This window comes from Ischnura elegans, chromosome 13, assembly GCF_921293095.1.
Source record: "Ischnura elegans chromosome 13, ioIscEleg1.1, whole genome shotgun sequence".
Taxonomy (NCBI): Eukaryota; Metazoa; Arthropoda; class Insecta; order Odonata; family Coenagrionidae; genus Ischnura; species Ischnura elegans.
Window position 1 is genome coordinate 2,935,550 of NC_060258.1, and position 26,136 is coordinate 2,961,685.

Sequence of the window (26,136 nt, forward strand, 5' to 3'; positions counted from 1 at the left end):
ATATTGATTTTCCTGGAAAATTTATGGTTACGAATTATTAAATATTATTTTTCCAGAAAAAGGAATTTAAGCCCAACTTCGGCTTCCACACGGCATTTCACCTACGTCCTTTAAATTTGAAAAAGAGTAAAAAACTTCTTTAATGTAGAGTTAATAAACACTTTAAAATATCCATGTTTAAAATGACATAATAAAGCTCATGATATATCACTCATCGTGGAAAATAACTCATTTTCTGCCTGGTGCATACGTTTATCTCGATATCGAAAATCTCGATAGAATCGATTGTAGGCCTTTTACATACGTTGTCCTCTAGCGGTACATTACAAAAATAAAGTTTGGTATCTGAAATAAACCCAGCTGTCCGGGTCTGTTACAAGGTAGGTCGTGAGCAGCCCCCTCCAACTCGGCTGTTACGCCGCTGGTTGGCTGGTCCCTAAATCCTCCCACGTTATTCAATTTTTTTAGTTCGTTACAGAGTGGCGCTGCGAGCCTGTCGCGCGCCCAGTATCGCGTTGCTGTTACATTCATTTCAATGGTGAACCAGCGAAGCTCATTACTTGGAAGATGTGTTATATTGCTAAAAAGCTATTAAATTTGAAGATGGTTCGTGCATCGCGCTTTTGATATGTGTCTAATAATTCTACAAGATACAGGAAAACCAGGAAGGAATGCTGAGCTGAAAATAAAAGTTTTTTCAAAGCAGTGGTAAGTACTCAAAATGCGGTGGGCTACCGATGTTAGTTTTATGGCTCTGTTATCGTTAATTTGGTAATTTTTTCGTGGTTTTAGATCTCAGTGACCTCGTTTTTTATTTGAAAATATGTGTTATTCGCTAAGAATAAATTAGCGGTGCAAATAGATAGCGGAAATACTGCAGTATCTGCAATGGCGGCTTTGTTTACTTTTCCATGCATGCCCTTTCTCTTGTTTTTAAAGAGGATATGGCAAAGCATCCGATATTTATTTACGGAAATTTTTATTTTTATCTTCGCGGGAAATCAATGGTTCATGTTTTTCACATAATACCGAAATAATATCATGCCATGTTGCCGTGGAGGCATAGTTCCATCAGTTTTTACTAATTGTGTTATTGTACTTAATTACAATTGCATAACCTCGGTGGTTTCGTAGCTCGCTTTGCAATTAATTGATGGCTTTAGATATTTAGTGAAGAATTTTGTGTCAGTACAGAAAGAGGAGGAAAAATATCGCTCCACCACGAATTGAAAACTTGTATTGTTTCATTCCTATTAGATACAGTTGTGCAGAGAATTTATGTTTTTATGATCATGGTGAAAGTTTTAATGTGCATCCTACTCTAGTTTTAGGACTTAATGACAGTGAAATTATAATCGTAGCTTCTGTTATCTGGTGGGATAAGATTTATGGCGCCCTAGCGATAGTAATGCTTGCATCCATGCTCATTTTATGCAAGTATTGATGTTGTTTAGCGTACAATAATATACACGGACTAACGGTGATCCGCCAACGGATGTTGAAATATAATTAATTTCATATTTTTTTTACTTTGTGGATTTGCTGCCATTGCAGTTTAGAAATTGTTGTAGTTGTAAACAAAGTGCAACAACAGTAATGTGGTCAGGATATTTTTTGCTGAAAAGGGGCAGGGGTTACTATCTGTAATAAAAAAGGAAGTCATGAGAATAGAGTAGATGGTGGTAATATTAAGAATTGAAAGGATGAATTTAGCTCTTGATATTTGCAATCGAAAATTTGGCCCCACCCTTTCATTATGATATTTTTCTCGTGCCTCAAAGCCTCACATTTTTGGTGTGACATAACCTCGTGTAACGCCATTATTAGCTAACTGTGGAGATTTTTCGTGGTAAAAGTACTGTCATTCCACATTTATAACTGATACGACCTAGGATTGCAACTCATTTTTTAAATATATTTTTTTAAATTTTGCCTAATTTTGAAAAATTTCTATTTCTAGGCGGTCATTCATCTCCAGATCTTTTGGTGGAAGTGATACTGCCACAACCGTGGAAAACCCTCAAATCTTCATGAACTTCGAGATTTATTTACATTTTTCACACTTCCAACCTTTGCCCTTATCCTTTAAGCTCGCCTGTACAGTGTTAATGATAGTGCTTGTGCTTTCATGAATAAATGCATTTTAAATTTAACAACAATCACTTCCTTCAACTACCGTTCCCAGACGTCCCCTTTTCCTTTACATTCGTTGCTGTTTCGGTTGATCTTGTGATGTGTATTTCTGTGACTTTCTTGGGTTAAGAATTTAGCAAGGTGTTTTTGTTGTGCCTAAAGTCTTAATTAGGGTTCTCAAACGTACATTTTCCATTTCAGAATAACCATTAAGTCTTAATCTAATCTTAATATGAGTCGTTATGTGAAGCTTTCAGTAATTAATTTTGGGCCAGTTTTTCTTATTGCGGATCTTGTAATTTCTGAATCGGAGATAACCGTATCATCGTAGCTACCAGTTTAGGATTGCCTGTTTAAGGTGACCTAATGAGAGTTTAAAGGAGATTTCTGCAGCCAAAACTTATTTCCCCATTCAGCATAATTGCGCTGGAGTTCCTTGGAGGAGGAAACGCCGACTCGATTGTCTGTATCGCCAATTTTTTTTGGGGACCGATACCTTGATAATTATATGTCAGGCAGTATGCCGTTAGCGATAAATATATGATGATCAGGACGCAAATAACTTCTTTTTTACGAAGTAGAGCTAATAAAATACGACTGCTAGCAGACGACAACATCTCATTTTCAATTTCTTCTCAAGGCAATGTTTTTTGTACATGGACTTTCTAACTGGCTGTCAATGAAATTAAAAGGCTATTAAATTGCTTCTTAGTGTTCAATTCAGTTAAAGGCATTTTAAATTCGTTGTTCCAGCGATCAAGTATTGTATTTGGTTCAATGCAATTTCGTAATGCTGGACGCGCAAACACCCACTAGCACCATCTATCGGCGATTCCCTCGCACGGAAGCTTTTGGGCCACCTAGCGGCCGGGAGTTGGAGGGGGCTGGTCGTGAGTAAGCATGAAATTCGTGAGCAATATTTGCTATCTTTGCTGTTGAAATGAGATTTATTTTTGATGTTACATTTAAATGTGAGCTTTTTATACCCTTTTTTTTAGATCTTTCTCAAGGTTTTGTATTGGCGCACGTGATGGAAATGATCGTAATGTATCAGGAATTTGGAAATCACTGAGTGTCTCGTGGATGATTTGTTTGATAAGTAAACTGGTGTAGAGATTGAATGAGTTATTGCTGTGGAAACATGAGTATTACCTCTGGGAATTTCTCGGAGTCTCTCGAATTCCGAGGGTACCCCGTGCGGAAGAAAAATGATGATTGGTACTAAATAATCACGTCAATTGTAGCAAGCAAGATAACTGTAGAAGATGCCTTACATGATTCAGTCGACTTTGAAGTAAGGGACGGGTAATATTGTATCGATTTCCTTAATTCTTGTTTTATTCTGCTATATGAACATATTTTCCACGACAAGTCTGAAATCTGTTGCATATGTTTTCCGTCCTTTCTAAGGTTGCTGTTGGAGATGGCTTGCCTGCCACTTTATGTCAACTGTGCTTGAAGAAAATCATCGAATTCAATGATTTCAGGAATATTTGTCATAAATCGGACGCATAACAGAACATTTTAGTCGAGAAACAACTTCAGGGTGAGTGTTTCTTATTTTCTCATTGTAATCCTAGTGTAACTTTCAAATAATGTGCAATCACTTATGCAAGCAGACATAAACCTGATCATGTTGATACACCTAGTAGCCCGGCCTTAGTAGTTTAAAGTTCATATAGATTAGAATGAAAAATTTAGCAAAATGTTTGTATTTGTGGGTTCAACAGGTTATAGCACAACTTCAAAAAGTAACTTAATCGTGTATTTGATGAAATAACTTGCGACGACGGTCATTGTATAATGCTTGAAGAGACTGCATCAAAGTACAGAATTTACTAAAAACAGCAATTTAATTAGAGATCAAAAGTTAATAGAACATTAAATTTGTTAGCTAACAACATTAAATTGTATGGAAGGACCTCGCCCATGATCGACGGAGCAGTGAAATAATGTTCAGCCTTCAATGTAATACGCGAGTCACTGATTAATATTTACGAATTCAACCCGTATATTGGATCTTTGAATTGAATGAACAATGCAATGAATTATACATTCTCTGAGTATTCACGGACAGTTCGGTATGGTTTTACTTCTACTCATTATAACGTTAATAACCTTATCCCCGACATAAACCTGGATATCAATTTCTTCATGCAGTTACGTCGTACGTTGTTAATTGACAAAATTCCGTGACAAGGACAGCGCCAGGCCATCTATATTCAAACATATGCGTTCATGGACCAATCCTTCGCTGTTGTGGAAGGAATTTTCGTTATTGTAGTTAATATTTTACATTATTACTACACAGAAGAATGGTTGTGTACGCTCAAAAATTTTTATTTGTTTTTGGCTGCAGTTCTCAACCGTTCTTCGTTTATAAATGTTTTATTTTTAGAGTAAGTAGTGACTGGGAGAAAGGCATGTATATGAATTATGCAGGCTTTGTATCCACAACTATGGTAATCTTGTTGATATCTTTGATATCAACGCAAGGCATGGCTTGTTGGATGCAGATGTGATATGTGACTTATTTCAAATTGAAGTAAGTAGATTACTTGTTTATTTTTTATTGTGTTAAGAATGATGGTAATTGTTGGGGGGTTATTGTTGGACAAAATTAGAGATATTGTCGCAGTAGGGCCTGAAACTTGATGGAAGTGTTTTTTGTACTTCAACCCAAATCTAGCCATACTTAGAAATGAAACCTGGTGTTTTAATAGATGTTGAAAATGTCTACTATACATTGGATAAATATCGTCGATAGTCAATGATTTTCATGACTTGGCATCATTGTTCAACAATCGCATTTTCGACTGACAAAAATTTGAAGAATTGATGTCATTGGACCTCATATTATTTAGGAAAATTTCCCTCCTCTTGATTTGTAGGTTTTCCCAGTCAGATGGTTTCCCCAGATGCATCTGTTTTATCTGTCTCGACAAGCTGAGGTAAAACAGTATCTTTGAGGACTACTGTGTCTTCAGGATACCCAGTGTCTCGAGTTACGCTCCACATTCCAGCTATAGTTATGATTGGAGAGTAAGCAGGCCATGGAAAAACAGCTGCTTGATGCTGGAGTTGAGCAAGATTCTCTGGTCAGTGAGTTCTTAACCGGGCATTACTTGGGTGAGATTCCCAATTTAGGTTACTCGCGTGGGGTGCTCGTGACACCCCATAGAACATTTTTTAAATGGGTTAGACAATATTATATTTGTAAAAATTACTAGGATTAATGTATTTTGAAGGATAGTATCATTGAATCTATGATGGGTCATCGCATAAAAGAGAATACAGTTTAATGAAGGTAATTATCAGTGCTCTTGTGCAATACAATAGAGATGATGAATGGAATTAGATTTTATATAGTGGAGGAACCTAATAGCAGGGAAAATTTTAATTTTTTTTGTCGTTTATTCATCTGAAAGTACTTATTATGATAAAAACCAATTTTTTCTTTTAATTTACCCTTTATTTTCCTTGTTAGTGATCCTTAGAATTTTCCTTGCAATCCTTGCATATATAAATTATATGGCTCGCGCACATCAAATTATTGCTTGATCAGCAGGATAATTTTAATTTAATTTCTTTATTCGGCGGACATACAATTCATCCACTTTTTCCTTTTCTTTGCTTCGTCTTTTTTTCAGTTCATTTGGGATCATTTTCATTTCCTATGTCTTTATAAATGACTTTACCAACTCCCTCGCAATTTCTCACAGGTATTAGATCTACACATCTTGCTTCCTGGATTTATGTTATTGTAAATAACAAATGAGTTAATGCCTACCACATTTATCTACTTGAATTAAAATCACCATTGACCATCTATTTGAGTTTCTTGGAACAGTATATGCTTATCCGGTAACACCTTAATTAAAAAGTTTCTGCAATTTTTGTGGTAATCAAATATTTTTAATACCAATGATATTCTCAGTCATTTGGTGCAAATTTTATTCTTTTAGCACTAATATTTACCGAGATACAGCCTGGTACCATATGGTACCGCTAGGTGTTTAAGGGGTCAAAAAATCGAAATTTGGAAAACATTTCGGAAATCACATTTTTAAGACAAAAATGTTAAATATTTATTGTTTACCGCAAAATACATTCTTTTTCATCCAAACTTACCCTAAAATATCAATAATATTCAATGAATTACTAAATATTAGTGATTATAAAATAGAAGTTATGTATAATTGACATAGAAACCAAGAATAACATGAATTTAGCATTTCACTCAGTCATTGCCACACATGGAGATGTACGCAACAGTCACTGAATTGCATTTCAAGAATTCTGTTCTTATTCTACTGGTTCAGTTTTCAGTAGCACACCGTCCCCACTGGGGCTTGGATTCTATTAGGTGGTTGTGCCTGTTGAACCTATTTCGATAGGGGCACTGGAAAGAAGATAGGCCGCTGTCAGTTGAATGCGTTCTTTGAAACATGAATCAATTACAAATCTATTTCTTTAGCCAATTATCCCATCCAGTCGCACTTCTGGTAAATTGTGCACGCCTTTGATATTTTAGGGGATCCTTGTATCCAGCTGTAATTATACTAGGTCCCATCGGAACTCAAGCTGAGTTATGCTTTTTCAGGATTTCCACATCAGTATTCATGCGTTGTGTGTCATTGCATCTAGAATCCAAGTAAAAATGGGCCAGGACCATTTTGTCCCCCTCTGTTATTTTGTTGCCATCACACTATCTTTCCCAATTCCTTTTTCGTAGGCTTTCACTTTCCTTAGTTTTACGAAGTAGCTATCTGAGCTATAGCCATTGCAGAGCATGCTTGGAGTGGGGCTGACCACAAAATTGATTTTGATAAAGCGGATATAGTGGGATAAGAGAGGTGGTACTATCTGAGGCATGTGAGGGAAGCCTTGAAAATCCACAAAACATATAATATTGACAGAGGCAATGGCTATCCATTTAAACAACGTCTGGAAGGAGTACCATGAATAAGCCATGAATATTATCTACCGTAAGAAAACCTGGAAAAAGCTGTGAATTTCACCATAAAACCTTAAAAATATCTCAGTCTTGATTATAATACTATGATTGACTGATCAAATTTGATATGTTAATCATGTTTCAAGGACAGGCATTTGGAGACTGTTATTCTCGCATTTATCTACCCACGAATTTTGAAGTGTAGTAATTAGTCCGTAATATATCATGACCCATTGACTCATATTTTCCATTCTAATGGCAGAAGTCTTATTTTGTCTAAGCATTTCAGTGATAGCTTGGGATGTATTGGTATTCGTAAAAGGATGAATGGGATAACTTGCATTTCTAATGGACCCTGAATGAATCTCATTTGTTACTCAAAGTTCGGTTCCCACACAAAATGAGGGCACATGCCATATCCTTCGAAAAATGAGTTTGCAATTGGAATTTTATGGAAGGAAACATTTCTATGGCAAATAGGCTTTCAATTTATGGGTGTGGAAAGACTGCGCTCACCTAGTTTGAGTTTATGAGAATAAATAAGTGAAAGTGTAATTAACGTGTTTCATCTGGTATTTATTTTGTCCTTGTACATCTCAAATCAAGTGCATTATAACTATATGAAATCGATTTTTTTATTCAGTGTATTCTATGAACAATTTTAACACATTAAGGATAGGATATTTTTTTCGAACTTACCCAAGTGTCCAGGTATTTTTCAAGGCAGGCTGTTTTTTTGCATATAATGCAACTTTTATTTGGTTTACAACTTTTTACTATACCTCTTTCAAATTTTTAGCGTTGTAAGAAAAAATAATGTGATAATGTGAATAAATAATTTTTATAAACAATGTCATTACAATGTATCATTGCATGTGGCACATAAAGGCAGCATGTAAAAATCACGAGTTATCTCCATGAATGAAAATTGTACTTTGTTTTTCCGCATATATTTATTTATATGCGACAGTGGCTTCGATGCACTGCATCATCATCTGGCGAGGAGTACGATGAAAGGTCGTCTTATATATAAACCAGAGTTGTGGGGAGGGGGTAATCAAGAGGTTGGCAGGGGGAGGGGGGTAGAGAGGTTTCCCTGGTAAAAGCCAATGAGAGGATGGGAGGTAGGAAGGGTCGATGCACCCTCAAACCATCAACTTCACCAGTTATATCGTGAGCCATCCATAACAGATGGGTCGCAAAACACTAGTATTCTCATTAGCCGTCCGCAATGCGTTAATAAAATATTTTCTGCAAACTTGGAAAGATTGGGTTAGGGAAATTTGGTTACTGTGCACTAACAACAACGTGCACAAAAAACAATCTCTTGGCAAGAAATTAAAAAAGGACTTCCGGGGTCCAGATGGGAGAAGTTCCTAAGGGCATTTGCATATTAAAGGAGGCCATGGTACTCGGCATCTGGGCAAGAGCGCAGTTGGGTGGAGCCTTCCTGAATTTTGCAAGCGATAGGTGATGTCATAACAGATATCACTTTTCATTGCTGAATTTATATTCACGGCATCTATCCTGTACGTTAATTTTTAGTTGATATATGGCCGGTGATTGTCATATTGTTGGCTTAATAACGGACCGTGAATTTGATGACATTGAGACTATGAAAACCCGGAAAAAACCGTGAATTTCATTATGTTGGTAAGGTGGGAACCCTGTAACCTCATTTAAATCACAGGTCTATAGTAATTGTTTTTGCATTTCATTTGTCTGAAGAATGCATTAATTGATGCAAATTAATAAAGAAAGGAAAAACACTATTCAAAATGAAATAAAAGTAAGGGATTGTTTAAATAACAAAAAAAAAGAAAATTATTGCATATTTTTGTAATGCATGATTCTCCATGTTCACCAAAGTTGTTATACAATTAGTTTTTAAAGTTTCATTCCCACACAAACTACACCACAAACCAAGGAGCAACACATCCGATCTTGCATGTGACATCATTACCTTCAAAACGAAGGGGCAAAGGCAAATCGTGTACGCAGTCGGTTTTGCCTGAAGTTTCCAGTTCATCTTGCCTTTTTTGAGTGCACGAATAGTATGCATTTTCTTCCGAAATGGTCCTGTTTGGACTCTGTTGAATATTAGTAGCCTTTTTGTGATTAAAATCTTTGGATTAATAAATAAGAGAACATTTAAATGCTGTCAGATATGTGTCACATTAGGTCTCATTCTTTTCTGAACCTCGTGCATTGCATGCAACCATATCATGCAATTGCTAAAAACTATCGAGATATCTTCGACCTCATTAGGTGACTCTCCTAGCATTTGGCTTCCAGAAACTGGGAGAATTGAATCTGGTAAACCTAAAAGGGTCAGTGGGTGAGGTGGGGTAGGGATGAAACGCATTTCCATTGTTTCCATATAACTTGTTTTTTTACTTGAGGATGACGATTTATGGCCTGTGGTGTCTCAGAATGAAAACAAATCTCCAGAGGCATTGACTGATGGAGGGCTGATTGTGGTCTCATGAACTCTATGACGAGGTTAATGTCCTACTGTGCTGAGATTCCCCCAATTGTTGTTCAATCTCTTGTGAAGGTTCATGCTATGTGCCTTACTTGTTTTGCCTTAAAATTTTCCACAGCTGCAATTCTATTGCAATACTATTACGAGAGCTTTTAACTAAAATGTTTTGTGAGTAGGGCAAGCATAGTAGTCCAGCAGCATATGTGAATAGAGGATTGAAATTCATTCCAACATGCTAATGGGACGTTGCATTCACAAAAGCATTGATTAAAAATTTCAAAGGCAATTTCTGCGATGAATTTGGATCTTAAGTATCCGATCCAACCATCCGTAGTAAGCATCATAAGGTTAAGACTACAAATCTCCGAGCACCATACATGTCATGTAAATTTTTGACTGAAAAAATGCTGCTTAAATTTTTAGTATTGAAAGAGGAAATGTAGATAACTGTCGAAAGTCCAGGCATACATCTGCAACGTTGCAGGATAGGAATTAAAAAGTGGCGTAATTTTTTTTCCTTTAGCTTCCATGGTCAGGATAGGGGTGCAGCTCTTAGGCGCACTTATATGGAAACATGGAAGACTTTTCTGACTAAAACGTTTTCGCTTTTGTTCAGTATTTCTGAATGTTTTAGAAGCATGAAATTCCCTTGATGGAAAGTACATGTTTTGACTTATTTTTAAAATTTGCTATGCTTTTCTTATGAGTCTAACCTCGGAATTTTTTCGACCAACTTGCAATAATCGTAGGGTAATACTTTACAAAATTAAGGGAAGCAACATACCTTATGAAAGCATAAATTATGATTGCCAGTAATCCTAAATTGAGAAGATACGTAGATATGGATAACGAAGGAATTTGTTCCTAGGCCATTGAACATAGGTCCGTCAGAAATTTTTAGTGTGTTACCTGGTTCCACGTTAAGTTATTTGAAATAAACTTAACATTGCTTTGCATACCATTTTAATCAAATATTCGTAGTGGTAGTCAACGTGATGGCATGTTTCTTGATGGCTGATAAGCATTTTTAACCCTTTCGAGATGGTGGAGTTTTTGTCTTAGCATGACTGCTGTACTGAGCCGCAAGAGACTCTTCTTTCCTCTGGTACGGAGAATTTTTGCAAGAAATTTGTTGAGAAGGATCTTGCTGATAATCACAATCTCTCACCTCCAACCTTTTTTGACCCCTCCCATTCTGTATACATTTTGTTTACTATCCAAGTGTCCCAGTGGGGACACCGCATTATCTCGGACTCCGAGAGTAGTTGTGTTCCCTCCTTTCTGAGTTTGGGACCCTACCTGCTGCATTGGTTCGCAATCAGCTTATGGATTGCTTATATGTATATGGCACATGGATAATTTTTGCCAGCATATAAATTGCAGACTTATTTGAAATATGAATGCATTTAATTCAGCAACAATTTCAATAATGATATTTGCACCGAACTCAAGATATAAGTTAATATATATCGTAGAATTTTGTTCTAAAATTGTAAACACAGCTCAAAAGGCAAAGAATACAATCCTTTGTTTGTATTTCTTGAGAATAGGAGAAATATTCATTTTGAATCCTAACTGGATAAACAATTGTATGACAGCAGTCCGTTACTGCTAAGAGGGGTAATATAAGACGAGGGGTCCAGGTACCCGCTCATGGATTTTGAGGGTAAAGCCTAAACCCTGCAGTGTTTGGTCCTGAAACAAAGATGTCTTTCACCCCTGACTGTCACGTAAGTGCATGGATGTTCTTGGAGGGGGTGCGCCTTATCCCTTGTAATGGTGGGGAGTGAGGCCATGGGGGTGTGGCCAAATTGCGCATTAAGCCCTGTTATCGTGCCGTGCTATAACAAGGAGTCATACGAGGCAAGGACCAATTTTTGCACATTACTCATAAAATAATGACTGAGCATTTTTCATGAATGGTCTAATGAAATTAAGTAGTAGTACATGCCCAGTGAATTAATCAATGCTGGATAAGAGCTGTTGTGACCAGCAGGAAGACAATCAACAATGGACAATGAGGTGTTCAATCAAACATATTTGACTCAATGCTACTTGACAAACAATGGCTGGAAATTTGAAAATTGCGTTAATTTGAAGTTTCTGAATCCGGAAATGAGAGATAGATTGAATATGTTGCTATGCAACCGTCATTTTTTCTGTGAACATAATTTGAATTTGGTTGTCACCATTGAACTTGTAATAAACTGCTCCTGTAGGATACAAATAATGACATAACCTTAAGTTTAAATAATTTCTTCAAATATATACAGAAATGCCTCAAAACTTTATATAAAATCCATTTTCACTGTCAAAGCCCCTGGTAAAGGGCGGTGCTTCCTCTCGTAATGCAAGTCACTGCTCAACTCAACTAAGCTGACCTAGGGTAAAGGTGGTCATTAACCAGGTATGAGTCCCTGTGGCTTAAATTTTCAGCTCTTCCAAGGCATCTAATCTCCGTCCTTCCTCTCGTAATGCAAGTCACTGCTGAACTCAACTAAGCTGAACTAGGGTAAAAGTGGAGAATGGTGGGGATGAAGTCATCGATGTGCCCCATGTCGATAAGGTGTTTTGCAAATTGTGACTGATCTTTCCCCTGTCTATGACACACCTGGCTGCCCAGATAGAAACACTTCTCCCTGTTTGGCTGATGTTAGTCGCGCCACAGTTGGTGCAATTTAGGCGATATACTCTGTTCCTCTGGGAAATCCCTGTCCTTTGGTGACCCCAGCATGCTCCTTAATGTGCTGTGGTTGTAAAAGGCTGGCCTTATTATTTCTTTGGGAAGTATTCTTTGCACTCTTAATGACAAATTCCCAAGGAAGGGAATCTGGCACCATTTAGGAGATCCCTCCAGGGAATTATGCATTTTATATATTAGACGTCTTGCCATCTGAGTTCTTTTCCATCGTAAAATGGTATCCAGTAATTTTTCTTCGTAGCCATTGTTGACTGCAATGTCCTTAATGCTACGGAGTTCATTCGCTATGTTACTTCCCGATGTAGGAATGTTGTATACCCTATGTATCAGAGACTTGAGGGCTGCTGTTTTTTGTTGAATATGGTGTCTGGAGATCTCGTGGATGATGGTGTCAGAATAGCATTGTTTCTTGTAGATGGAAAGGTTGAACTTATGATTTATGATTCTTATGGAGAGGTCCAAGTAATTCAATACGCCCTTCTCCTCAGCTTCCATGGTGAATTTGATGTGTTTACCCTGAGAAATGAGCACTCAAAAATTGTGATAGCTATCTTAATGTACCTCGCCACACACAAAACGCATCATATACATATCTGTACCAGTTCACTATGTTTTTGAGTAGGGGATTTTCATTACAGAACAGAACTCTTCAAAAATTGTCGATATAAATTTCTGCTATGATGGGGGATAAAGGTGACCCCATATCAAGGCCATCTAATTGTTTATAGTGCTTGACATTGAAGAAAAAACTGTTTTGATTAGTGCACAAATTCAGGAGATCACGCAATTCACTAGTCACTGGGTACGGTGTGCCTGCCTTAATGAGGGTTAGTTCTGCTAATTCCACAGCTTCCTTTCTTGGGATGCTCGGGAATAGATTAACTATGTCGAACGACACTAGTATACACTTATGCTGTAGCACTTGTGGCGAGAGCAGGTTTGCCAGTTCATATGAATTTTTTACACCACACTCTGGGGAAAATTTAGAATAGGTTCTAAAGAGGGTATTTATCTTGTGGGATATTAAATGATTAGGTGCACAAACACTTGACACCATAGGTCTTATCGGGCAATCTTCTGTATGAATTTTTGCAAGTCCGTAAAACTTTGGTGCTTTTGGGTTCATTTGTATTAGCTTATGCACCTCATGACCAGAAAATAGTGCAGCACTTGATGATATTAGCTTCTTACTCTCTTTCTGATATTCTGTAGTGGGATCTTTCTTTAATTCTTCAACCTTACTGGATGAGATGAACTCTTCACACTTATTTATATATGTGTGTCTTTCCATGACAACCAGTGAGTTGCCTTTATCTGCTTTGCAAGTTATATGGTTGTTTTGTGATAGAGATTTCTTCAAGGAGGATATGATCTTATACTCACGATTTGATGATTTGTTGGTAGAAGGCCCTGATTGACTGATGTGATCAGATATCATCTAGGCAATCCTTTGTTTGGCACCTGAATTATCATTCCGGAGAGCAATATCACAGTCCACTGCTAGGTTCTTCAATAGGGTAGTTTCCTTCATCAAAGAAATCGATAGGCATTGATTGCGATTCGTTACCTACCATTAGTGTATTCATAATACACAAACTATTTGGTTTTTGAAATACCGGTTTAGACGAATGGCAAGGGTCAAATTTTATCCTCATTTGAAAAAGGCCAGATTGGCGCCCATGCGATTCCACTCCGCGTGACGTCACAGGGACCTAGTTTCTACACGAGAGGATAGGAGTTATACATCGTCTGAGGTTACCAATGCATGCATGAGGCACAGAGCTAAGAGAAACATGTCTTAATAATCACCTATTAAAACTGGCTAAGGTCGGAAAGTTTTCTCCGTTTGATAAGGTATTAATAAACCTTTTTTAAGCGAAGCGCTACCATTCAGCAAGGTACTCAGCTATCCGCTAGCATCCTGCGTCCTATCAGCGCTCAGAGCCTCAATCAAGGTCACTTCACAAGGAGAGAGGGGGAACCAGAAATGCGTCGCACGGACTTTCCTACTTACGCGTCGCGTTTTTGCGCGCTTGAAATTTTTCACTTTTCATTTAATCGCGAAAAATTGATATCGTCATTTAAAAATCTAAAAGCGCGAAATACGTACTCCAGGAGTAATAATCTTTCGATTTAGGCAATAAAAAAAATAGGAAACCACCCTATTGCTGAATCGATATTGGTACGTTGGGTCCATATTTTAGTCCTATCTCCATGATTTCCAACTCTTTGGTCTTGAATTGATGCCGGGATAAGTTGTGAACCCTTGGATCGAAATGATGCGCAGTAAATACGTCACTGCTCTGGTCCCGAGATAGCTGGGTTAGTTTCTTCATCAAGATTTCTCTTTTCTTGAAGACAATTTTGTTGGCTCTTTGGCGGACATTATCATCCAACCAGGTCCACTCAGCCCAATGAAGCGAAGCTGTCAGTTTGGTGTAGAGTAATAGCAGGTAATGTGACATAGCCGCTCTTTTCACATGCCATTCGTGAAGTTCCCATTTGATCCATCTAATGTTGGCAGATTCAATGGCGTAGTTCCCGGCTGAAGATGTTGACTTAGTCTTGACATTCTTTTACTTAGGAATGACTCTCAGAGAGAGGCAGCGACTATTGAAGAAGATGTTCAGTGACACAATACGGAACTTGATTGTCAATTTCCTGTAGAGAATTGCCCTAATTGCGTTGCTGGCGCACTTAACATGATTAATTGTAGCGGGCGTAACTTGGTGGAAATCCATAATCGCAGGAACAGAAGGATCAACAACTTTGCTGTTTCCACATAGTAATTTATTAACACCGACCATGGTTTCGTTATGTAACATTATCAAGGTGAAAATTTAGGTACATTGACAGTATGTGTAGCGGAACACCGGAAGCCATTAGTTAGGGGGAGGTAAGGGTTGAGGTTTGAGCTGGGTTTGGCATCACTGTGGGCGGAGGGGTGGACAATTAAGGGGAAAGTGGAGGAGGAGGGAGCGAGAAGGGTACATAAAATTTGAATCTCTTTGTCCGCAAATTTCATTTTCCATCCTGCAGCTACCATAGTCCCACCAACCATCTTGTATATGCAATGATTCTCAGTTAGTACATATGTGGTAAATGCTAAGGTGGTGTAGTTGCATTGGAATTTTACCTATATAAACTAGAAAAATCTACCCCCAGTAGGCCTGAACAGTCCCTTGTTTGTCCACTTCCCTTTCTACCACTCCCATTCATAAGAGACTGCAAAATGCTGTAACATCTCTAGGCAATGGCTGGAAGTGGTTAGTGGCTATGTAGTCTCATCAATGCCAGTTGAAGAATTGCCTATAGGATCTTAACTTGTTTCAACTATGGTATACCCACATTATAATAATATTAAATTTCCTAATGAGCTTAATAGGTATTATTATCTTAATCGTTATTCCAATACATATAATTTTATGATGCAGTTTTTAAGTTTATCCAGTTTGTTTGTCCAATTATTGTCATGTCGGTATTATTTACTTGACTGTTCCAGATAGATTTCTTAAGATATGTAAAGGGCAGAGCAGAGGTGAACTAGGACAACAGAATATCTCTTCCCTCTGTGTATCCAAACAAGATATAGATACTCTGAAGAGAGCTATGCCACAATAGACCCAGAGGCTCAACTCAAGGCTGTGTAGTGATGTATAGATGTTAACCCTGAAGTACTTAAGCATGAGGCATTCATCTCAATCCAGGCACAGCAGAGGCTGGCTCTAATGGCAAGAAAGCAGTGCTGATCTTCCTGCATCCAACTGAGCATCAACAGGTGAAACCCATGGTATCCACCTGTGTATTTCACTGCTGAAGTATCTTACCTCACAAATCTCTTGTCGGGAATAGAAAAGCAATAAATCAAATAACTGTCAAAGGGAATAAATAAAATAATTTGAAGTATTTTACCCAAATCACTAAATTATGTGAAACAACCATTGGTAAATGTTGCTGACAAAATTGCGACTGATTGTATTGAATAAAGATTATTCTCTTCTTTATTTCTCCTTGTACAAAATAATCTTACTATCCTTAAATTGCTTGTAACTGTGTTGTGATACATGTATGTCAACTACTTGATTTTACTGGATGACTTCTACCAAAAGTATTATCACAGATGTTTGAAGGTGTACAATTAAGAATTTTATTAATTCATAAAATCACATTAGAAATAGGTTGTAAAGGTATCATCATGTCATCATCTTCTATGGTACAAGTGCATATTTTCTATAATTGCACCACAGTGGGCCATTAAATCACTTTCCTTGAAATATTAATTTCTGTACAATCTTCATGTACCCACTTCTACATTGCTATCAAACTTCTTTACCTATAACTGGAAGAGCAATCATGCGACTACATTGCATATTGTTGAAAGACAAATCTTGGTTAAGAATTAGCAACTTGAAAATATTCCTTTTTTTTAAGTTTCATAATGGAAAACCCAGGTTATTGATATGATTCTTGAAAAATAAAACATCAGAATTACTCTTCAGTGTAACAAGTATTTTATGGTAGCTGTTTAGGAAAGCGTTCCCTGTGGAGAGGGGATTTGAGAATACCTCCGCAGTATCCCTGCTTGTCGTAAGAGGCGACTAAAAGGGTTGGTGTTGCAATAACTATTAAAGTTATTGTTCCTGAATAATGAAAATGGGAAATAATAGTAAAAATTTGTTCAATCCTTTGTTTGTACTTTGAATGTAATGGACAGGTCAAAAATTAAGATGAAACTGGTACACGTAAAATTAACAGATTAAAACTACAAGAAGTTCTCTTCTGAACTGTAAAAATACTTCGAGAGTAGGAATGTTCTTAGGTGGCATTTCAATTAAGACATTGTTGGAGTGTTTTTAGATGCACTGGAAGGGCATTGCATGATTAAATACGTATCACTGGGTCCCAAAGAAGAGACTTCACAATTTTTGTCGAACATATAGTTCAGTAAGCAACTCCTTGAAAAGGGTAAGGTAAGGCTCCTGAACTTGGCATTATGCATAGATGTTACTATCTTCTTTTGAATTTTAAAAGTTAAAAAATGAAATGCTTCATAGTCATGAAAACAAAAAGCACAGTAAACTATTCAACTCGATGCTAACACATGCAGTGTAGCACTGAATTACAATGCGTAGAGATAGTATATACTTAAGTAAGCCGGGACCTCGCGTATCCTATGCACCATGTAATTTTTTGTGCTAACTCATGAAGAAAATATTAAAAACAAAAATTCAATTTTTAGCCCTTAATGTTGTGTCATTTTTCCATGGCATAAATGTACAATCTACTAGTCAATATTATTTGCTAATGTTGAGTGCCTATGTGTATTTCACATGAATTTATTGGCTTGCGCATCATTATTGCTATCCTGATATCCAACCAAAAAGGTTCAGGAATGTCTGCAAATTTAATCCATTATTATTCATCTAAGGAAGTCCTTAGGCAAGTTAAATGAAAACAGAATGCCCTTAGTGCCTTCTAGATGCCTGATAGCATTAGTTAGGTCTGCTTTATGAGCTGAAGGTGTGGGCAAGGGCAAAACTGAACATCTTGGTATCACATGGGAAAAGTTAATGTGATAGCAATTTTTACATTGTGAAATTAAGTATAACTCTCAAGGAAATGAAACCATGAATCACTGATGAATATCTTTATCATAACAGTTATTTTAAATTTTTGTCGCTATCGCCTAGATCTGAGAAAAATCATTTCACTTACTCTGTCCCACACCTGTCTTTTTTGCAGTGCATTTCATTAGCATGCTATGTTTTTAATGCCTTATCAATGCCATCACTGATTCAAAATTTGTCGTGGGCAGTTGTAAGATATTATAGTGATGAAGGTGAATATTCTTGGTTCAAGTAGAGTGCTGGTGGTGGTTGAACTTTGTGGAAGGAATATGTATTACTAAGGTGTAGCATTGGGTGACACAAATGAGTTACATGATTGGATATAGTGCTTTGAAGATGGGTCTTCTAGGCTGTCTGGTGGATGCTGTAGCAATGCTTGAACTTCTATCACAACTTAGTGGCACAGCAACGGAATATACCATATAATGGTTGAATTGTTAATGAAATAGCTATTGGGTGTACACTGCTTCTCATACCCTCCTATAGGCACATCAGTTTTTTACACTGCTCTAACCTGTGGCAAAACAATTTGGTATTCAGTATGCCACTTGGTGAAAGAATTTTTAAATTGGTATGTATGGGTTGCTGAAAAGCAAACATTATGGAAGCACAATGGACTTAGTTCTGATTGTTGCCAGTTCTTGTTCGTTCTCATTAGGAAAGCATTCCCGGGGAATTGGGGACTCAAGGAAGTCCAACAGTATCCCTGCTTGTCGTGGAAGGCGACTAAAAGGGTGATGGTGCTACAAAGATATATTCCCTACAGCAAGTCAACTGAAAGTAGTAGGCATATACTTTTCCAGGGATAACGTGAATGTAATATAAAAGACCACAACATATTAGCAATAGAAATAGTCACTAAAGTCAACTACTAAGCAAATGGTTGAGGATTAGGAGGAAATGAGATTATTTATTCCTGTAGTTGCTCAAATATTGAGTAGAATAAAAACTCCTGAAAGAGATAACACTGAACGTTATTATATTCACAAAGTTATGGACTTTTTATTTGATTAGGAAATTCGAAAGGTGAATACCCATTGCCTTTCGTGTATAGATAGATGCTCTGCCCTTTACATTAATGCTGATGATGTTATATTGCCCTAACAACATTGACATCAGACGGATATCCAAGGCGGACGTTATGATAATAACAATTTCGTCTTTATATTTCAAGCGAATTTAGGACATCATTGTCCTCTCTCACAATTAACTTGATTGACAATAACAAACACCATGCCCTGCCTTCACCGGCCGCCATCAGCGAGATACTCGGACGGCTGCTAGTTAACATAAGCGGCAATGCCAATTATGAGGACTCCTTCCTATCCTTGAAGAGACACTGTGAATCGCTCATACTTTCGTTCGCTGAGAGGGGGACTCTGGCGGACTATAATGTCCCATTTTCCCTTTGGGAACTAAAATCAGCAATCGCAGCTTCGCGCGACACGTCTCCAGGGATGGACGAGATCCATAATGCCTTTCTCCATAATCTTCCAGAGAGAGCTTTATTGGAAGTGCTCTTATGTTTTAATCAACTTAAGGCAGAGAGAAGCTTTCAACCGTCCTGGCGCGAATCTATAGTTGTTCCAATTTTAAAACAGGGCAGGGATAAATCCGATCCAAATAAGTATCGTCCAATATCCCTCACCAGCTGTCTGTGTAAGGTAATGGAAAGAATGGTGAACCGACGACTTGTTTGGTGGCTGGAGCGTCGAAACCTTATTTCCAATGTCCAATGTGGCTTCCGACGCGGCCGATCGACAGTTGACCACCTTGTCAGGACGGAGAACTACATCCAGGAGGCCTTCGTCTTTCGTCAGCACGTTGTTGGTATTTTCTTCGATCTAGAGAAGGCTTTTGACCGGGTCTGGCGCCGAAAAATACTCTTGACGCTACACAAATTGGGTTTTAGAGGCCATCTGCCAATATTTATTGAAAAATTTTTAATCCCTATTTTTGTCCCAATCATATACCCTGGAAAATGGGGTACCACAGGGCTCCGTATTGAGCGTAACACTTTTTGCGATAGCCGTAAATGACGTGGCAGACTGTGTAAAAGCCCCAACTATGAGCTCGCTGTTCGTGGATGGCCTGGCAATCTTTTGCCGGTCGTCCAAACTTGTATCTGTAGCCAGACAACTACAGATAGCATTAAACAACCTCGGCAACTGGTCGCAGAAGAAAAAGCGGAAAAGACCAAATGTGTGCATTTTCACCGGAGGAGAGGTTACTTTGCCCATCCAGTTTTGAAACTGGATGGCAGACGCCTTCCGCACGTGGAGTCGGCTCGGTTCCTAGGTATGACCCTAGACCACCGATTAAATTGGCGGGAATATGTTCAATTTTTAAGAAATAATTGTCTAAGGACCCTAAATATTTTAAAGTTTTTAACCCACTCCTCATGGGGCGCCGACCGAAGCATGATGCTTTTCCTCCACAATACCACCTCCCGTCTCACTGACTGACGCGGAGTTTTTTATCCCAGTATCCTCTCCCACAAGTTTCTCTTGCGCATGACATACTTCCATTTTATCCTCCTCCTCAACTGGCATCGCCCTTGCCGCGTCCTTATAGCCTCTTTTCAAAATTACAGTCGAGTTGGGGCATTTCACTCGCAAATGATCGGTCCCCCCCCTTTTAGAATATGTTTGAATTTGTCCATCGTAATGGATCAATGCTCTTTCACCAGCCACGCCGAGGTAGCTGGGGATGTTTTATCTACGTTCATTTTCACTGACCTATTACCGTTTTTTAATTTTAAATCGATGCTCCCCTCCCCACTTCGTCTCCGTGTAATCAATAATTTTCCCATAGTCCTTAAGCACTTCACATACCTCATATTTGATCACCTCGAAGGGCAGCATGCAGACCCTCATAAAGGTTGTCCTTTTAGTAGCCGGTTCAACTCTCACGAGACCTCTTCGGTTACGCTTCGATGGAAAGGGCACGAGTGCCTCACCTTCCAATATTATCCTCTGGACTGCCTCTTCTGAAGTCGTCTTCAGGTATGCAGTCTTCTTAAACGAGCCAAACTGCAAGCCGATCAGTTCTTCCTCTTTCACTCCGAGTTCCTCTTCAATTAACTGCATTAGTTCATAGCTGGTTAAATCTGCTACCACGTCATTAACAGTGATCTTAATGGTTGACACACGTTCCTTTGGCATTGTAGTACGAAATGCCGTCGCATTTCCGCGCTCTAGCTCTCAGAAAAACCGTTAAATTAGCACTAAACTGCGCCGCGAAAAGTTTGAAACGAAGCATAATCGCTTTCGCCCCGAGTTACGGGCCCGGGCGAGTGCCGAGGCAAACGCTGGGCAGTGAAACCTCGTCTCGCGGTCGAATTCACTCAACCGTAACGGCCGGAGCTCCGCTTGCGCACTTACCGCTCTGACTTCTTTGCCTGCCATGTGAAATACAAGATTAAGTATCATCTGCCTATGGTTCCCCACATTTTTTCCCAAAAAACTTAACTGACACATATACATAAGAAATAATTAAATCCTAAAGAAGCACACGGCCATGCGTTAATTAGTGAAAATATACATACAATAAACACAAAGTGAAAGGACCGCTTCCTCCGACTGCATTTTGAGACACGCAGTCCTGGTTGCCGGCTATATTCTCACCAGTCCTCTCCGTTGACGTCTCGAAGGAAAAGGCACCAATCCCTCATTTGCCAGAAGTTGTAGAAGAGTTCCAGAAGAATTCCAAGAGTTGTTCCAGAAGAGTAGCCTCTGGACCGCTTCCTCCGACTGCATTTGGAGATACGCAGTCTTTTTGAAAGGCCTGAACTGCATGCCGACCAACTCCTATTCTTTCATCTCTAACTCTTCCTCTAGAAACTGCATTAGCTCGTAACTCGTCAAATCTGCAACCACTTTGTGTAAATTTATTTTCACAGTTGTTTCTCGTTCATCGGCATTTTTGATCGGTTCGCCGGTCGCGTTTCCGCGCTCAAGCCCTTGCCAAAATTCAGTTTATTTAGCGCTACGAATGCGCCGCAAACAATTTAAGACAAAACACGGTCTACTTTGCCCGAAACTCGGGCCCGGGCAAATGCCGAGGCAAACGCCGGGAAAGTAACGCTCCCTTCCCGGTCGAAAACAGTCAAGCGGGACCGACGGAGCTCCTCGCAAACACGTCCCTCTCGGCCGCTGGCGAAGATAAATATAACTTCTTTGCTGGCCGTATGAAATACAAGATTAAGTATCATCTGCCTAGGGATCCCCACATTTTTCCCAATAAATTTAACTGACACATAAGGAATAAATGAAATCCTAAAGATGCTCGCGGCCATGCGTTAATAAGTGAAAATATGCATACAATAAACACCAAGTGAACTCTATACCTTAATAGCAACATGTTTTCACTATCTCTGGGATCGAATCCCCGACCATATCAATGACTACCCATTTGTAGTCGGTCGCTCTACCACTGAGCCAGCCTGCCCTGGTGTGTGGACCAGGAGTAATGCACTTTAGGACGTTTGTCCTTTGGGTATCTGTCATTTCAATCACACAAATACAATCATACAAATGCAATCCGTTGATTTGATGAGCCGGATGGCGGCTAATCTCAACTGACCGACGGTAGGCCGCTACTTTGGCGAGGGTTCTGTCCTCCATTCGCAGCAAAGACTCTTGAACGCCCTTGTCCCGGATGCCTTGCCTTGAATCACTCGGAAGATCATCATATTTTCTTCCTGAGGGGCTGGACTATCATAACAGCAATTCTTAACAAGTCGCCGAAAATCAGTCAGAGAGTGATCAAATGTCTCTCCTTCCTGTTGGAACCGAAGATGAAACACGAACTGTTCGTAAATTGGGTCTTGCTTTGAATATACAAACTCTTCGTAAGCTTCCTTAACTTCGGTGTAAACTAGCTTATCTCCATTAGCTAAATCAAAAGTTTGAAATAGAGCTCGACCCCGCGACCCCAGCATATTTTTTAAGTAGGTTCCCGCCTCAATTTGCAAACATTGTGGAGGTTGCCACGACGTAATCCCTTCGGGATTACCTACCATTGCCACGGCTGCACGGCAGACTCAGGGGGTGGGTGCACATTCACGGGGAATTTTTATAGGGCGCCAGACAACCTCGCGATTGTCGTCCCATGAACTCGCACCGAAGTAGCCGGGTTGCGTGAGAAGAAAAATAAGCTCCATACAATATACGACAAGTTTATTACAATTCTTGAACAAATGAAGATCAAAATAAATGAATCAGTGAAAGTAATAATTAACAAATATTCAGCAAAAGAATAGTTACGTAACATATAAATCATTAACAGCGTAGCAAAACTTGGCGTACTAATAATTCGTACTCTCTAATTATACTTAACAAATAAGGTCACTTATGTGATCTCCACATACATGTATAACAATATACAACTGTGCCAACATGGCCTTGGTAACGTTCAAGCAAATGAACGCTTGCAAATCTCCACAGTATGCTCCGATTGAGCATAACCTTAATGAACATATGAATGTTCAATCTGAAAGTCACCACACATTAGAAGAACTCATAAGTAAATCTTGAAAACTTAGAGTAACACATACGCATGCCTCGCACATTTAAACCACTGAATGGCAGTACCGCTTTTTTTAGCGTTCGACTGCAGAACGCAGTCTGGTCCCAATAGAACACTCCAGCGGAGCGTGACTTTGGTGAGCATAAGCATGCTCGTCCAACAGGCACAGGAGAGGATTCGTGTGCCACTTATGCAAGATCCGGGAAATCAGGGAATTTAAACTAAAACCCCAGAACAAAAACCCTGGAATCAAATCAGAGAAACCCGTCTCAGTCCAGTGCTCAACCCGGGAATGTGAAAATCAGTAGCTAGAGGGAGGCGAGGGTATGTTCTCTTACCGTAATTGAGATCGGCATGCTGCCTATACGGGTGAACTTCCTGCAGTGCGATTACCGGCGGAAGCGTGGTTGGACCTCACAGTACCCAACCTGCCTCGTTCATTGCCGGTGCCGAAGTCCTCCACGCCTACCTACACGCAGGGAACAGCTGTTCCCTGTATACTCGCCTCGGGCCTAGGTGGAGCTCCTACCCAGCACTTACGGCTGGCCGGCGGACCTCCTTCCTGCACGTACTCAGTTCGCTCTCTTAAATAAGAGAGAGGGAGGGGGAGGAATCGTTGTCAAAGTAGGACTACTGTGGCCTCAGTAGTCCTGGGGCGGTGGAATGGGTCAACGGCTGGTCAAGGCAATTGAGTCAGGCCCCAGTGGATAAGCCACTCACAATCAGCTGATCCAGATGGCATGTTACAAGGTCGCAGGCTGCCATCACATGAAAAGGAATGAGGGAGACATTCCTCATGTCCAATTCATTTAGAAAACTCCTCCATCTCTCTTTCAATAGGCCGAAGGTCCTCTCAATTACCATCCTTGCTGACGAATGGCAGAAATTAAAGTTCTTCTACCGACGCGTCAAATGCCCATTGTCAGCGAAGGTGGTGAGGAGGTTAGTATGTAAGAGTTACATAGAATCCCCAATGATATGAGAATCATTGGGGAACTTTAGGTCATCTCCAAGGCAATCAGATACCCTGGAGAGTCTAAATACGCGGGCATCATGCAATGACCCCACATGACCCACAAAACAATGGGTAAATATTCCTCTATGGTCGCAAACAGCCTGCAAAGAATCAAATGGAAAATCAAAGGATCAGCACATCACATTCAAACAATAATTATGACCTATGGCCAGATGAATTGACTTATGGCTTTTGACTGACCTGCAGATGCATACTATGGTACCCCTTCCTGTTTATGTATGCCTCAGGATTTATGTGAGGAGTCCTTATTTGGGTGTGGGTGCCAGATATGGCTCCAATGGTGCCAGGGAATGCACTCGTATTCAAAAAGCCTCTTGTGACCTCATCGGTTTTCTCCCCCTGAGGCAAAACAATGAAGAGGGGGCACAACTGTGCCATGGCACGTGTCACCCCCTGGACAGCCCGGACACCCGTTGCGTGGCACAACCCAAAGCGTTGAGTTATTATTGACCTAAAAATGAGAAAATACATTTCTGAATAACAAAATAGAACAACAAACTATTCCCAAAGTAATCCATATACAGGTAGAAATGAAACCAATACCTAAATTGCTAATGAATGAAAGTCCATTGAATATGGATATTGAATACTTATACGCATGCATATAATGCCAATGTTCCTATTTTTCTAAAGTTTCACTGTATCCACTGTGAGGAATTTCAAAAAACTTTGGTGATGAATGTTTTTAGAAAGTAGGCAACAAGAGCATTATTAATAGTTTCAAATGGTTTAGCAAAACATTCAGACAAATCAAGAGCATCATTAGTGCCAACTACATTCAAAAGCTATAAACAGGCAAATACACGACTCACTGACAGCATGTTTAAAGTCTGGCACATTGAAATCACTTACTGTGAGTTCTGAGGGGGGACTGAAGCCGGGATGGCATCAGACTCCAGTGTCATTACCGCAGCCACCCAAGGCTTCTCAGCGAACAGGCCATCCATTGGCTGAAAGAAACATTTGGATAGTCATAAGATAAGATGAGATTTATTCATCCAAGAGACACATTACACAGTGGCTACTGTTATATGCATAGGATAAGTCAATATGCAAGAAATCTTACATAAATTACAAAAAGAAAGTATGTAATACAAATTTGGCACCAAGTATTCTTTAACGCTGTAAAAATATTTATCAACCAGATATTCATGGACCATTTTTTTAAAAACAGGTATCCTCATTTCTTTTTTAATGTGTTCTAGTAGGTTATTGTATTATTTCACACACACAGACCTTGGACCATTGGATGCCATAGACAGATTATTTGGCTTAACATGTAGGACATATGATGATGGATACAGAAATAGATAAGCATGTGAGTGCAAAGTGGTCATTAATAGACAAAGGAATTCTCCAAGACTTGCATCAAAGTAGGCCCACGTCGGCCTCCCACTACCACTGCGGCCATTGAAATCTTTAATAATTTTACCAGTCTTTTTTAAGCCATTCACTTTATTCTTGCACTGAGCCCCTGATACGTTGATGCCCAGAGCCCGCATTGCTGATGCAATCCTTTCCCACATTTTCTTGGCGGAAACCTTCTTAGTTTGAAATAATTTTTCCTCTTCCCGGAAGGTCTCCACCAAAAGTTAATAGTTTACAATGGTTACCAATGGTTGATTCACATTGTTTTAGTGATTTGGGTAAAGTAGTTCAAATTCTGGC

General features: G+C 39.2%; 1 protein-coding gene and 1 long non-coding RNA gene across 4 annotated transcripts in view; both read left to right on the top strand.

Moving 5' to 3' along the window:
* The window catches only part of LOC124170382 (zinc finger protein 271-like), a 335,367-nt gene that overhangs the window by 218,509 nt on the left and 90,722 nt on the right, over positions 1–26,136 (top strand). The window lies entirely within an intron of this gene.
* On the top strand, positions 277–16,141 carry LOC124170255. Of its 3 annotated transcripts, none has more exons than XR_006867387.1 (4): positions 277–380; positions 3,132–3,427; positions 3,544–3,679; positions 5,025–5,274. It is a non-coding gene; the product is annotated as an uncharacterized LOC124170255 (long non-coding RNA). The 3 variants fall into 3 exon arrangements; XR_006867389.1 differs by lacking the exon at positions 277–380 and adding an exon at positions 3,020–3,042; XR_006867388.1 differs by lacking the exon at positions 277–380 and adding an exon at positions 15,779–16,141 and having other exon boundaries at positions 3,051–3,427; positions 5,025–5,231.